We start from the raw sequence: 13,593 nt of genomic DNA on the forward strand, positions 1-13,593 counted from the left end.
CCCATCACACCTCGAGTAAAATCCAAACTCCACTGAGACCTTAGGCCTTGGGTGACATAGGACTCTTCCCTATGACATAGGACTCTTCCCGGTCTCTTCCCTTCTCCCTGACACTGCCCTGTTCCTCTGGCAGCCAAGCTTGTTCCCGTTCCTCCTTGCACTCTTTGCACCCTCTGCTCTCCTGCCTGGGACCCTGTGCCCCCAGAACCTGGCCCAATCGCTCCTGCTCGTCATTCATTCAGATCTTGGCCACGAGTCTCCTTGATTACTCAACCTAAATTAGTTCCTTCAGGTCCACCACCTTCTCTCTCTATCACATATGCTGTTTTTCTTCTTTCTAAAAAATTCTTTTAAATTGAAGTATAGTTAATTTACAATGTTGTGTTACTTTCAAGTATACAGCAAAGTGATTGTTATACGTATATATATATTCTTTTTCAGATTCTTTTCCATTACAAATTATTACAAGATATTGAATTTAGTTCCCTGTGCTATACAGTAGGACCTTGTTGTTTATTTTATATATAGTAGTGTGTATATGTTAATCCCAAACTCCTAGTTTATCCCCACCCCCTCCCCCATCCCTGTTGGGTAACCGTAGGTTTGTTTTCTATGTCTGTGAGTCTATTTCTGTTTTGTAAATAAGTTCATTTGTATCATTTTTTTTCTTTAGATTCTACATATAAGTGACATCATGATATTTGTCCTTCTCTGTCTGACTTACTTCACTTAGTATGATAATCTCTAGGTCCATCCATGGTGCTGCAAATGGCATTCTTTTTTTCCTTTTTATGGCTAACATTCCATTGTATATATGTACCATATCTTCTTTTTTTAAAATTAATTTTTATTGGGGTACAGTTGCTTCACAATGTTTTGCTGGAAAAATATGGAACTCTTCACGAATTTGCATGTCATCCTCGCACAGGGGCCATGCTAATCTTCTTTGTATCATTCCAATTTTAGTATATGTGCTGCTGAAGCGAGCACAGTACCACATCTTTTTTATCCATTCCTCTGTCGATGGACAGTTAGGTTGCTTCCATGTCTTGGCTATTGTGAATAGTGCCTACTGTTTTTCTTCTTATAGCACTTTTTACTCTAAAACAATCTCGTTCCTTTGTTTATTGTCTATTCATGAGTGGAGAGTCTGGGTCTTTAAAAAGGTTGATGTTGATCCCCGGCCAGAATTAGCCTCTTTCTAACCTTGTCCACTCCTGTTTGGTCTTGGTTTTATTCCTTACCAGGACCCTCCTGTCCTCTGACCCCGCCAGCCCTCACATTTGCAGCCAGAGGGCTGTCACCCAAGCCACAAGTAGCCTGGCCCCCTCGCTGTCCCCCCTACTGCCTGGCTGTCCGTCCTGTGCCACTCCCTGTCCCCTCTGCCTCCCCCTTACAGAGCTGGGCCTCCAACTGCCTGCTGTGCCCCAGCTAGAGGCTGTCTCTTCCCTGCCACCCAATCACTCCTGCCCTAAGCACGTCCGCACCCCTCACCTCCACAGAGGCCTTCAGCAACCACAGGGCCCCGTTTGGATGCAGCAGGAGTTGCCACTGTTGTGCTTGTGGTTAGGGGAAAACATGAGGCCATTTTTGCATAAACAATCATTAAGCTAGAGCCACGCCAGCACACATATAGCTTAGAACAAAGTGATGGCAACAGAAAAACTTAAATGCAGCCTGACAGTGTGAATCATGTTCATTTTTATCTGCTTGGTTTTATGTTTAAAAGTTGCAACCTTTCAGGTGGCCATCCATGACCAGTTGTGTCTTCATTCAAGCCCTTTGGCCAAAAGTTGAACAGAGCAGACAAATGTGGGACTCCATGGGAGACAGCTCCCAGGTTCAATTTAACTCATGTCTACTGAGCACCCACAATGTTCTGGATCTGTGCAAATGCAAAATATGTCTATTCCTGCCCCAGTGAGCTCTTTCCTTGTGCCTGGAATGCCTTGTTCCCTGTGAACCCGAGCTGGTTTCTTGCGATCACTGCCTTCTATTCCAAGAAGCCGTTTCCTTAGTGAGGCGTCTTGAGCCTTTCAGGGGCCAGGGAGATGAGAAGTTGCTGAGTCTGGCTAGACTGTGAGTGATCATCCGTGGGAGGCCTCCTTGGAGTACCACAGACTCCAGCCTGTTCAACATCTTGATCCATGGATGAAATGAAGCCCTGGTGGTAGACAGTTGGCGTGTTTACCTGGAAGTGTCTGTCCTGGAACTGGGTAGAAAGGCCTGTCTGCCACCACTGGGAGCTTCCCGCAGCTCTCTTGTCCACCCGAAGCCTGGGTCCTCGTCCTCAAGCTTGGCGTGGGCTCTGCCAGGGCCGCCTGGCCAGTCACGGCGGGGATCTCTTACCCCAGGGACCAGTGCAGGCCCTTCCTGGTTAGGATGATTTCCTGTGTCCTTCAACGATGCCTTGGCTTTTTTTTTTTTAATTGAAGTATAGTTGATTTACAATGTTGTGTTAGTTTCAGGTGTATAGCAAAGTGACTCAGTGATGTATATCTATGTATTCTTGTGTGTATATGTATATATGTATTCTTTTAGATTCTTTTCCATTATAGCTTATCACAAGATATTGAATATAGTTCCCTGTGCTATATAGTAGGTCCTTGTTGTTTATCTATTTTATATATAGTAGTGTGTATCTGTTTATCCCAAATTCCTAAGTTATCCCTCCCCCCCCACCCTTTCCCCTTTGGTAACCATAAGTTTGTTTTCTATGTCTATGAGTCTATTTATGTATTGTATGGAATCTAAAAGAATGATATAAATGCTTCAGCTTTTTTTTCTTTTTTTAAAGATTTATTTTTATTTATTTAGGCTGCACTGGGTCTTAGCTGCAGCACGCGGGATCTTCGTTGCAGCATGCAGGACCTTTTAGTTGCAGCATGCGGGCTTCTTAGTTGCGGCACGCAACTCTTAGTTGCAGCATGCATGCGGGATCTAGTTCCCCAACCAGGGATTGAACCCGGGCCCCCTCCATTGGGAGCCGGAGACTTACCCACTGGACCACCAGGGAAGTCCCAATGCCTTGGCTTTTTAACAACATGGAGAGCTGACACTTTTCAAGCATTTTCTACAGGTCAGATCCTGGTCTAAACACTTTGTATATAATCTCATTGAATACTCACTATGATATTATTATTCCCATGTTACAGATGTGGAAAATGAGGTTCAGAGTGGCTTAAGTAAGTGACTAAGTTTATCCAGGGGGACAGAGGCGGTGCCAGGATTCCAATGCAGGCTGTGTCCCGCTTGCCAGCCCCCTATGCCTTCCTGTTTTTCTTTCTTCTCTGTCTGCCCTGCTCATCACCTCTTCAGCAAGCCTTTCTTGTGGGTTCAGATTCCTCTGAGACAGTTTAGGGCACATGGGGGTGGGAGTGGGACTAGGGCAGGAATGATAAGGCCATCTTGCAGCCAGAGAGCTTGAGGCCGAGGAAGGCCCTGGAACATGGTGAGTGCCCAGTAGAGAACCACTGGCGCATCTGCTCAGCTCAGCAGCCCCTGCCAGGGAGCAGGCCAGGCCCAGCTCTGCATCCCAGCCTTCCACCTGGCGACTCGGGGCCTTGGAAGCAGCTCCTCGAGGGTTGGTGTCCCCTTGCTGGGCCTCCTGAGGCCCACTCTTCCTGCGGAGTAAAGGAAATGCGTTCTGTGGGTGAAGTCACACCCACTCTCGCCACTCTGCTCTGCTTAGGAATGATTTCTTGAACACTTTGGAGGAAAGAAGTTGGTGTGTTGTATGAGGGGAGGGGAGCTGGGTGAGAGGACAGGAGAACTGGTGACCGGTGACCAGCTGGGGCCTTGGGGGAGTGTGGGGACCAAGCAGGGGACTGAGCCCGTAGGTGCTGCCTGAGGGGTTGGGGCAGGGGCCCCACCTGCTGGGGAGGGCAGACACCATCCCTCAGTGGAGGGGACTGCAGAGACTGGAGCAGTGACTGGGGCCTCCAAGGGGCCATGGGGCTGCCAGCTTCCTGGGGCAGGAAGTCCCAGCTGTGGCCAGAATCCCAAAGGGCTGAGAGCAGCTCCAGCCTGAGGAATGTGAGCAGTGGGGGAGTTTGGGAGGGGGCCCTTTCCTGCCTCCCTCACTTCTCTCTCTGGGGTATGTGTGTGTGTGTGTGTGTGTGTGTGTGTGTGTGTGTCCTCTCTTCCACTTGCTCTGTTCCCTACCAGTGTCTATTCTTTGACCTCATGGTTTTTCTATTCCCTTTCTCTCTTTCCCTTCTTTTCCTCTTTCTCTCTCTGTAACCCCTTTCTCCTCCCCGCTCCCCTCTTCTCTTTCTCTCTCCCTCTCCCCCATGCTCTCCTGGAGGGGACAAGTGGTCCCTGTAACTGTTTCCAGCTCCAAAGTAAATGGACTTGCTTGCAGGATGGCCGGACCTGGCCCATCCCCTGGCCACCCGTTGCCATGGTGACTCAGATGTGGTGTCAGGCAGCAGCCTTGGCTGTCTGGCAGGCAGGGCATGAAGGGCTCTGATGAAGAGAGAGGCTGGCCCTATTCTTCACAGATCCTGAAGGGCTCATCCCACTGCCAGGGGCTCCCATGGCAGGGGGTTGCCCGTGAATGTGGGTTCCATGCTGGATACTATCAGAGGGGCCTGCCTGAGGTGCCACATAGTGGGGGCCAGTCACACTTGGGGTCAGACTGCCTGTGTGCAGACCCCTCCTGCCCCTTTCTGGGGTCTGCTGGAGGTAAGGGATGGGAGGTGGCAAACAGCTCCAAGGAAGGAAGCTGCAGGGAGGCAGCTGTCAGTGGTGGAGGGGCAGGGGTAGCTGGACATGCCTGCGTCTGAGAGGGTCCTGTCTAGCTGTCCATGAGGTTTCCTCCCACTCCCCAAAGTTAAGGATTTAGAAAGTACAGTTTTCAGCTGACAGACAGCTTGCAGTTTCTGCACTGGTGATGGCACCTCACTCCCTCACAGGCTGCTGGCCTTGAGCATCCAGTAGGACAAGTGCCTGGCCCCTGGACTGTGCCGGCAGGAGGTCCTGATACCACCACTGTTTCCTGCAGAGGATGTGAGGGTCGATGGGGAGGAGAGCTTCCCTGAGGGCCCTGCCTGGCATGTGTGGGTAAGGAAGGGCCTGTGCCTGGCACTAATGCCTGGGATGCAGCAATAACTATCCTGCCTGTCAGACAAGAGAGAGGCATTTACAGCAAAGTGCCCAAGCAGACTCAGCCCTTGAGTTAAACAGACTTAGGTTCAAGTCCCAACTCTGCCCTTTACTGGCTGTGTGATTGTGTGTGTGTGTGTGTGTGCACACGCGCATGCACCATACCCTTTCAGAGCCTCTGTTTTCCCATCTGTAAAATGGGAATAATAACAACATTTGACTATTAGGGCTGTGTCAGGATTGAAAGAGAAAAGCCACAGAAAATGCTTAGCACCACACCTGGCACATATTAATAATTAAACAAGGGAGCACGATTGTTTTCATTCTCACCTGCATACCTACCCTTTCAATTTTATAAACGAGGAAGCTGGGGCCAGAGAGATTTAAAAACTTGCTCACGTCCCATCGGTCATAGTTCTGCAACACTCTGTGGGGACAGTGCCCAAACAGTGCAGAGAAGCAGAACTGAGGATGAGGCTACTTTGAATCCCAGTCCCACACAGCCAGTCCCTGCAGGTTCCGCCTCGATTTCAGGCCCCTGCTGCGCCCGCTCTGTGTAGCAGTGTCTCCCAGGTAACCCCTGTCTTGCTCTGTGCAGGAGGGGATCCACTCGGGCTGTCCTGTCCCTGTGGGCAGGCCCTTCGCAGACTCAAGAAGTGCTGGAATAAAAGGAGGCCTGAGCCACTGTGGTTTACAAGGCACTTTCTATACATTTCCTCCCATCTCCACATTCTGGTTTCCAGGAGTGAGAAGGCTGCTGGGGGAAAGACAAGTCTGGTCCTGCCCAACTGCTTCGTCGTCTCCAGCCTCCCTCACATCTGGCAGCACTTCACAGTTAGTCGGGTGCCCTCAGTTTCGGGATCTCCTTTAACCCTCACTAGTCTTGGATGGAGATGGGGTGGGGATTGTCCTCAACTTCTCAATTACTTACTCAAGGTCTGCCCCACTTCAGGCCCTTTCACTTAAGACCTTGGACAGATGGCACCCACTGCCTCAGTTTCCCCGTCCATACCAGCAGGCAGTTGTATTCAATCTCTAAGCCCTTTTCAGTCTTGTGGTGATGAGGCAAGAGCTACGCTGTAGATAGAGGCAGGAGGCCTGCACTTAAGCCCCGGCTCTGTGGTTTAGAGCTGGGGGACCTTGGACTTGGGACTTCTCTGGGTCCCCTGTGTACCTTGCCAATGATAACACCTCAAATGTTTCCTGTGGATCAGATGAGATAGGAATGGTTAAGCACTCAGGAAATGCCCTCCCTGCCCGCTCTGGCCCCTGGCTGGCTCTTCATTGGGGCAGGAGGAATTCTCCAGATGACCCAGCTGAGGGTAGGTATCAGATTTCAGACAAGCTATTTTTACCCTCGGGGCATGGATGGAGGCAGGTGATGTTCAGTCTCTCTGTTCTAGGATGGGGGTGAAGGGGGGAAAAAAGAGAGGGAGAAAAAGGACTTCTCTGGTGGTCCAGTGGTTGACTCCGCACATCCACTGCAGGGGGCACGGGTTCGATCCCTGGTCGGGGAACTAAGGTCCCACACGCCTTGCGGCGTGGCCAAAAAAAGAAAAAAAAAAATAGAATGGGGTGAGGGGGCAGGGCCTCTAGTGGAGAACTTCTCCTGACCTCATGGCCTGTATTCTCCCTGCCTACATAGGGTGACATCAGTGGGAACTGGAGACCCTCTGAACAAACTCATTCATTTGGTCCACGGTGAGCCAGGCTCCGAGCTGGGCCCGGTGGACACCAGGTGTAGAGAGAGAGGGCTCCTACCTGGTGGATCTTTGCATTGATGTCCACCAAATACTCCCACAATTAAATGAATGTTGTCACAATGGAGAGCATTTAGAGCAGAGGTCCACGGGGCCAGGAGCATGAGGATGGGGGGAGAGAGAATGGAGCTGAGGGATGAGAAGGCCTTACGGAAGTGGAGAGGAGAGGGCAGAGTGCTCCAGGCAGAGGGGATGCCGTGAGAAGAGTCCAGAAGTGGGCAGTGGCCTGATGGGTATGAGGAACTGAGAGATGGCCAGTGTGGCTGGCGGTACGGGTGTGATCAAGACTGGAGGCGTGGCCGGCGATCTGCCGGGGGCCTCGTGGGTCTTGTCAAGGAAGTCCTCCTGTAAGCCAAACACTTTCATGGTTGAAAAGAGTCGTAGAGACTCTCTAGTTAAATGCTCCATTTGACAGATGAGGAAACTGAGGCACAGAAAGGTAAAATAACTCATCCAACGTCTCCTGGGGGTGATGAGCTGATACAAATTCCACTTATATTCAGTTTTATAGGAAGGCACTGAACTGGAAATGCCTCATGAAGCTCTACCTCCAAAGGAGGCAGGCTTAGCTCAGAATTTCAATTATGCCCCCAACCCCACTTCCCTTCTTTGACAGCTTTAGGGTCAGGGCAAGATGAGAAGGTTGGAGACCCTCCTATCCCCCTCTGTCCACACTGGGAGAGCACAAGAGCTGGCTGTCAGAAGGGGAGTGCCCACCGCCTGAGCAGCCTACCCCAGGCTGTGGGCTCTGGGTGGGGACTCAGGGTACTGGCCTCTGTTCTCTCCTCCGTCACTGACCGGCTGTATGACATGGGGTAGTTTGCGTCCCCTCTCTGAGTTTCGGATGGAAGAATTTCTTCCATCTTCTCCATCTCCGAGGCCTATGGAAGTGCTATAGAGATATAAATGTGGGCTTTGGCTGGTAGGTCTGGGATTGTTTGTTTGTTTGTTTTGGGTCATGCTGCATGGCTTGCAGAATCTCAGTTCCCTGACCAGGGATTGAACCTGGGTGACAGCAGTGAAAGCCCAGAATCCTAACCACTAGGCCACCAGGGAACTGCCCTGGGATTGTCTTAAACTCCGTCACTTCTCAGGTGTTCAGAAGCAATGCACTGGCTCTCAGCCTTGGTTTCCTCATCAGTAAAATGGGTAGAATAACAGTGCGTTGTAGAATAGATATGAGAATTACTGAAATAATACGTATGGAAGCTCCTAGCATAGAACTTGGTCCATAGTAGGTGTTCAATAAGTGCTAACCAAATGAATGGCATATAGGAGGTGCTTAGTAAAAAATAATGGTTTAATTCTCTACCTCCCTCACCCCCAAATCTTGAAAAATGTCAAGTGCCAACACACCCTGTAGCTAGAAGTAAAATGAGGATGTGTGCATAGGGCACTGGAGACCATTATTTATCTTCTAGAATGAAGGTATGATCTGATTTGTATGACTATCAAAAGCCTATGGAACAGGCCACCGACGTCCTCCCAGTCCTCAAGCTGGCGTCACGGACGAGTGCATCCTCTTTTTACCCGAGAGTTTGGTTCTCACTACTGTCCTTTATAGCCTTGTCTACCAGGAATCTCAAGGCCAAATGCAGTTCTCTATGGCAGCATCTTTGTGCACCTGGATTCCTAACATAATCGCTCCTCCCTTATTTTGTTCCTTAGCTCTGTTTGCATTTTGGACCCCTGTGTGTGTGCAGTCTGTGTGCATGTGCAGGCTGCCTCAGAGCCTTTTTTGGGAAGAAGACAGGGAATAGACTTGAAGGGGTGTTTAGGAGGTTGACAGATTCTCCTGCCTTGCTGGTGGGAAAACCACTGGGAGGCAGCTGGTCACTCTGAGAGCCTGGAGCCACCTCTGTGGGGACAGGGCACCAGCTTAGGCAGCTCCCTCACACTGCAGGAGTGCCTAGTTTTCATGAGGCCTGGTTGGCGGTGGGCCAAGGCACTTCTCCCTGCTGCCTGCCTGCCTTCCAGTTCCCACCCCCCGGGGAGAGGCCAGGCGGGAGAGTGGGGGGGGCAGGGCCGTGCGGGGTCTTGCACCCTGCACTTGAATCCCTGCACCACTATTGCTGGCTTTTTGAGTTCTCACAGAACCTCTCAAACCGGCTACCGGTCTTGCCTCCTCATGGGGTTGCCATGAGGTTCTGGTGAACTCATACATGAGAAAATACTATGTAGACAGTCTGGTTTGAGCTCTGTTTAGGTGTCTCTCAGCTGTATTTCTGTAGGAAGCCCAAACTCAGTTTATAATGCTAACCTAAGTGCTCAATAAATGTGAGCCACGTGGCAGGCGTGTGCTAGGAGCTTTGAACACTTGATCTTGTTTAATTTCATCCCCACGATGACCCTGGATGTAGGTATTATAATCCCATTTTTACAGTTGAGGGAACTGTAGGTAGTCCACAGAGGTAGGCTGAGCAGCCTGCCTGAAGTCACACAAGTTAGTTGTGGAGCCGGACTTGAGTCCAGGCCAGGCTGATGCCCAAGGGCAGCCCCGTGTCATGGTGGGTGAGCTGAGCGGTCACCCAGGCCAGCTCCTCCCCTCCAGGGTAGGTGGGCCTCCCCTGCTCTAGGCCTGTTCTTTGAGATGATTCTTTTTTGTTTTTGGGTGCTTTGGGTCTTTGTTGCTGTGCGCGGGCCTTCTCTAGTTGTAGTGAGCGGTGCCTACTCTTTGTTGTGGTGTGCAAGCTTCTCATTGCGGCGGCTTCTCTTTTTGTGGAGCACAGGCTCTAGGCGTGCGGGCTTCAGTAGTTGCAGCACGCGGGCTCAGTAGTTGTGGCACGCAGGCCCTAGAGCATGTGGGCTTCAGTAGTTGTGGTGTGTGGGCTCAATAGTTGTGGCTCTCAGGCTGTAGAGCGCAGGCTTGGTAGTTGTGGTGCACGGGCTTAGTTGCTCCGCAGCATGTGGGATCTTCCCGGACCAGGGCTCGAACCTGTGCCCCCTGCATTGGCAGGCACACTCTTAGCCACTGAGCCACCAGGGAAGTCCTTCAAGATGGTTCTTGAAGGCACTAAGATGTCTCTGCTGGCTGGTCTCTACATTTTCGCGCTAATCATTGGAGGCCACGCCCTTCTCCAGGGGTCTTCCTTGGTTTCTGGGGACTCCTTGGCCCCTCCCTCTGTCTGCACCCAAACAGGTACCTAGTACTTTCCCCACCTGCTTCCCTTTGCCCCGGCCACTCCCGTCCCTGGAGTCCCTGCTGTTCCTGCTTCCCCTTCCTGCTGTTCTGCAGTCCTCCCTGTACCTCAGATGGTCCTCGTCATCAAGTCTCAGCTCCTAGGCCGCCCTTGTCATCACCCTTCTCCTCTCCCATAGGCGTTTATTTGGCACCTGCTCTGTGCCAGGCCTGACTCCATCCCTGTCCTGTGGGAATGCCTGTCTGCTGGGGCAGGTGGCTCTGAAACAGTGACTGCACAGCTCGGTCAGTGCCGTATGGAGACAGTAAGGCTGTGGGGGCCAGGGAGGCCCTAACTCTCCCTGGGGAAAAGGCGGGGGGAGGTGCTGAAGAGGGAGGAGGAGGAAGCAGTCACTTGGCAGGTAGCGCAGGTGAAGGGATCCTAGGCAGAGGCAGTGCCCATGTGGCAGAGGAACGGAGGTGGGGTGAGAGTGTGCTCTGAGGAACCGAGTGTGGTCTGGAGCTGGGAGAGCAGCGGCGGGGACAGTGGCAGGAGCTACAGAGTAGGGCCTCGATCCTGAGAGCGGTAGGAAGCCATTGAGGAGTCTTGAGCAGGGTACATGCCTGCTCAGGCTTGCTCTTCAGAAAAGTCTGTGTGGTCCTAAGGCACAGAACGAAGTCCCAGTTGCAAGGACTGGTTCCAGCCTCCCTGCAAGGCAGGACGCTGTAGGTTGTGGTTGTCTAGTTGGTGGCTTTGGGTTTTGGAAAGATCCTTCCGGTGTTGCATAGAGGCCTGGAAGGAGGTGGAGAGCTACTGGAGGCCTGTGGACTGGCTGTGGAAATAACCTAGTGAGTGAGCAGTGCGGGGGCCTGAGCACATCAGGGCAGGGGGGCTAGCCTGAGAGCTTAAGGAGGTTGGGTCACTGAGACTTGGCTACTTGGGGGAGGGAGGAAATCCAGATTAAGTCTGTAGTGTGGGCCTGTTGTCAAATTGCCCAGAAGGAGCCCTGGCCGAGGGGGCTTTACCAGGACCAGCCTTTCCTTCTGTGTGCCTCAGTTTCCCCAGGTGTGAAGGGATTGAGCAAAGTGGCCTTTCTTGCTCTGACCCAGCAGTTCTGTCACACGACTCTGGCTGAGGAGAAGGGACACAGTGACCACAGTGTAGCCAGCTGGGGCCTAGTCTGGGATTATCGAATCTGGCCGGGTCTGTTACGGCTGGAAGCCAGCGCCTGGCATGGCTACCGTCTGAGAGCGCATGTCCCTGGCCCTTAGATGCCCTCCCCACCTTCGTGCAGGCTCTGTCCTCCCTGTCAGCAGTCTTGGCTCGGCCTGCCTGGCCACCCCGGGCCCTAACTCTGACCAGGGCCTCTGCTTTCCCCGTGACTGGCCCTGAGAGGAATGGCTCGGCTCTGGAGCCTTATTGGCAAAACCCTGCCTGGGCCACACACGCCCCTGCCTCCCGGGCTGGATGCCTGCCCGCCATGGGATTAGAAGGAGGCCTGGCCTTGCCTGCCCTGACGTGGCAGACTGCCTTGGAGCCCAAGGAAGGAGTTGGAGTCTGAGAGGCTGTGCTTTGCCTCCCTGCCCATGCTCCAGCCCAGGGGCTCTGCACTCCTCTCTTTGAGGGAAGTGGCAGCACAGCACAGTGGGGCTTGTTCCTTAGCTTGCCTGGGGGGGAGTGGGGTGGGAGCTCAGCCCTGCTCGGAGTACAGTATTTCCTGCCTGACAGGTAACCGGGCTCCTTAGCTTCCTCATTGGAAAGCTCAGCTGGCCATGCCAGAGCCCTGCAGGATTAGATCCCAGAATCCGGGAATCAAGGGTGGGATATCTTGGGGACTGGCAGTCTCCCCCTGCCCCTGCCTGGTGAGTGACAGATGAGGTTCAGGAGGGGAGGGGCTTGCTCAGGATCACATAGCACCTGAGGGGCAGGGCTAGGATTTGAACTCAAGTCTGCCTCTAGACATTCCTTTACAAACCTTTGATGAGGTCCTACTGTGTGCCAAGTACTTCTTTTTTTAAAAATTTAATTCATTTATTGATTGATTTTTGGCTGCGCTGGGTCTTCGCTGCTGCGCACGGGCTTTCTCTAGTTGCGGCGAGCGAGGGCTACACTTTGTTGCGGTGCGTGGGCTTCTTATTGCTGTGGTTTCTCTTGTTGCGAAGCACGGGCTCTAGGCGCGCGGGCTTCAGTAGTTGCAGCACGTGGGCTCAGCAGTTGTGGCTCACAGGCTCTAGAGCTCAGGCTCCGTATTTGTGGCGCACGGGCTTAGTTGCTCTGTGGCATGTGGGATCTTCCCAGACCAGGGATCGAACCTGTGTCCCCTGCATTGGCAGGCGGATTCTTAACCACTGCGCCGCCAGGGAAGTCCCTGTGCCAGGTACTTCTAAGCATGAGCACTAGAGTAGGAGCTTTGCAAAGGATTGGCCCAATTTCTCTTATATGCTCAGTGTTTGGGGGAGAGTCCAATACAGAGGAGGTGCTCGGTGAATGAATGAGTGAATGAATGAATGAACAAATGGGTAAGGCAAAGATCCTGCCTCCAGGCATGTAGACTCCAATGGATGGGACTTTTGTTTTGCACAACAGGAAATAAGAGGCTGGTAGGAGTGGGTATTGGTTAGGTGGGAAGCGGAGAGGATTGGAATTCAGATGTCCTGACTGCTGGTCTAGGGCTTTTTCCATCCACACTTTCCTCATCTGTAAAATGGGATAAACGGTTTTCACCCTCTGCCTGCCTCGTGAGGATTCAGTGAGGCAGTAGATGAGAATAGGCTTATAAAGCAGGGACATTGTGCTGGGGGCCTTCCCTGTGTGCACGTACAGACCTGCCCAGAAACTCCACATGCTCTGCTTTTCTTCTGCCCCCTTACCCTCTGCATTTTGCCTCCCGCATTGCCCTAGCTTTCTCCAGGGCTTCTTTCTGGAATGTTCTGCCCAGAACATCTAGTCATGGGAGGGGTGGGGAAGAGTGTGGGTGAACGGAGTCTGCCTGCCTCCTTCCTCTACCGTCTCCCACACCCAGAAAGCCAGCCACCCGCATCCACATCCAAGCAGGCCCCCAATGCACACCAGGCCGGAAATGCCTTGGCAGTGGTTACCATGGTGACGGGTCCTGATGTTTGGACTGCAGCGGCCTGGGAGCTGCCTGCAACAGCCTGGCAGCCTGGCACCCGCAGGCCCCCACCCAGGCTGCGAGCTCCTGGCGCAACTGCCCTCCTCTCTCTCTTTTTGGTCCCTAGCACTGAGCCTGGTACCCAGGGACTCTTGGGAATGAGCTGCCTGTCTGGGAACCCACAAGCTGTTCTGGGTCAGACTGGCTTGGTTCAAATCCCAGTTCTACCTCTTAGGGGGTCAGTGACCTAAACAAGTTAACTCCGCGTGTTTTGACTTTGCTGAATTAGCTACAGGATCCTTGTGAAGGGAGTTATCCAAAGGGTATAGACTGCCAGAATGAGACCCATCCTTGCCCCGAGCTGTCACTGCCCCCATCCTGCAGCAGTGGCAGGGTCAACATCGGGTCATAGCACTCTTTGCTGCTGAATCCGCATCCAGGGCCCTAGATTCCTCATCTCGGGCCCCAGGAGGTCCTGCAGGCAGTGTAGTGTGGT

The 13,593-nt window shown here is 52.6% G+C and overlaps 1 protein-coding gene and 1 non-coding gene across 2 annotated transcripts in view; one reads left to right on the forward strand and one right to left on the reverse strand.

Annotated features, from left to right (window-relative positions):
• The window catches only part of ACOT11 (acyl-CoA thioesterase 11), a 51,990-nt gene that overhangs the window by 14,818 nt on the left and 23,579 nt on the right, over positions 1 to 13,593 (forward strand).
• On the reverse strand, positions 884 to 990 carry LOC137763265 (U6 spliceosomal RNA). The gene has a single exon (XR_011073807.1). It is a non-coding gene; the product is annotated as a U6 spliceosomal RNA (small nuclear RNA).

Source organism: Eschrichtius robustus, chromosome 3 (genome assembly GCF_028021215.1).
Source record: "Eschrichtius robustus isolate mEscRob2 chromosome 3, mEscRob2.pri, whole genome shotgun sequence".
Taxonomy (NCBI): Eukaryota; Metazoa; Chordata; class Mammalia; order Artiodactyla; family Eschrichtiidae; genus Eschrichtius; species Eschrichtius robustus.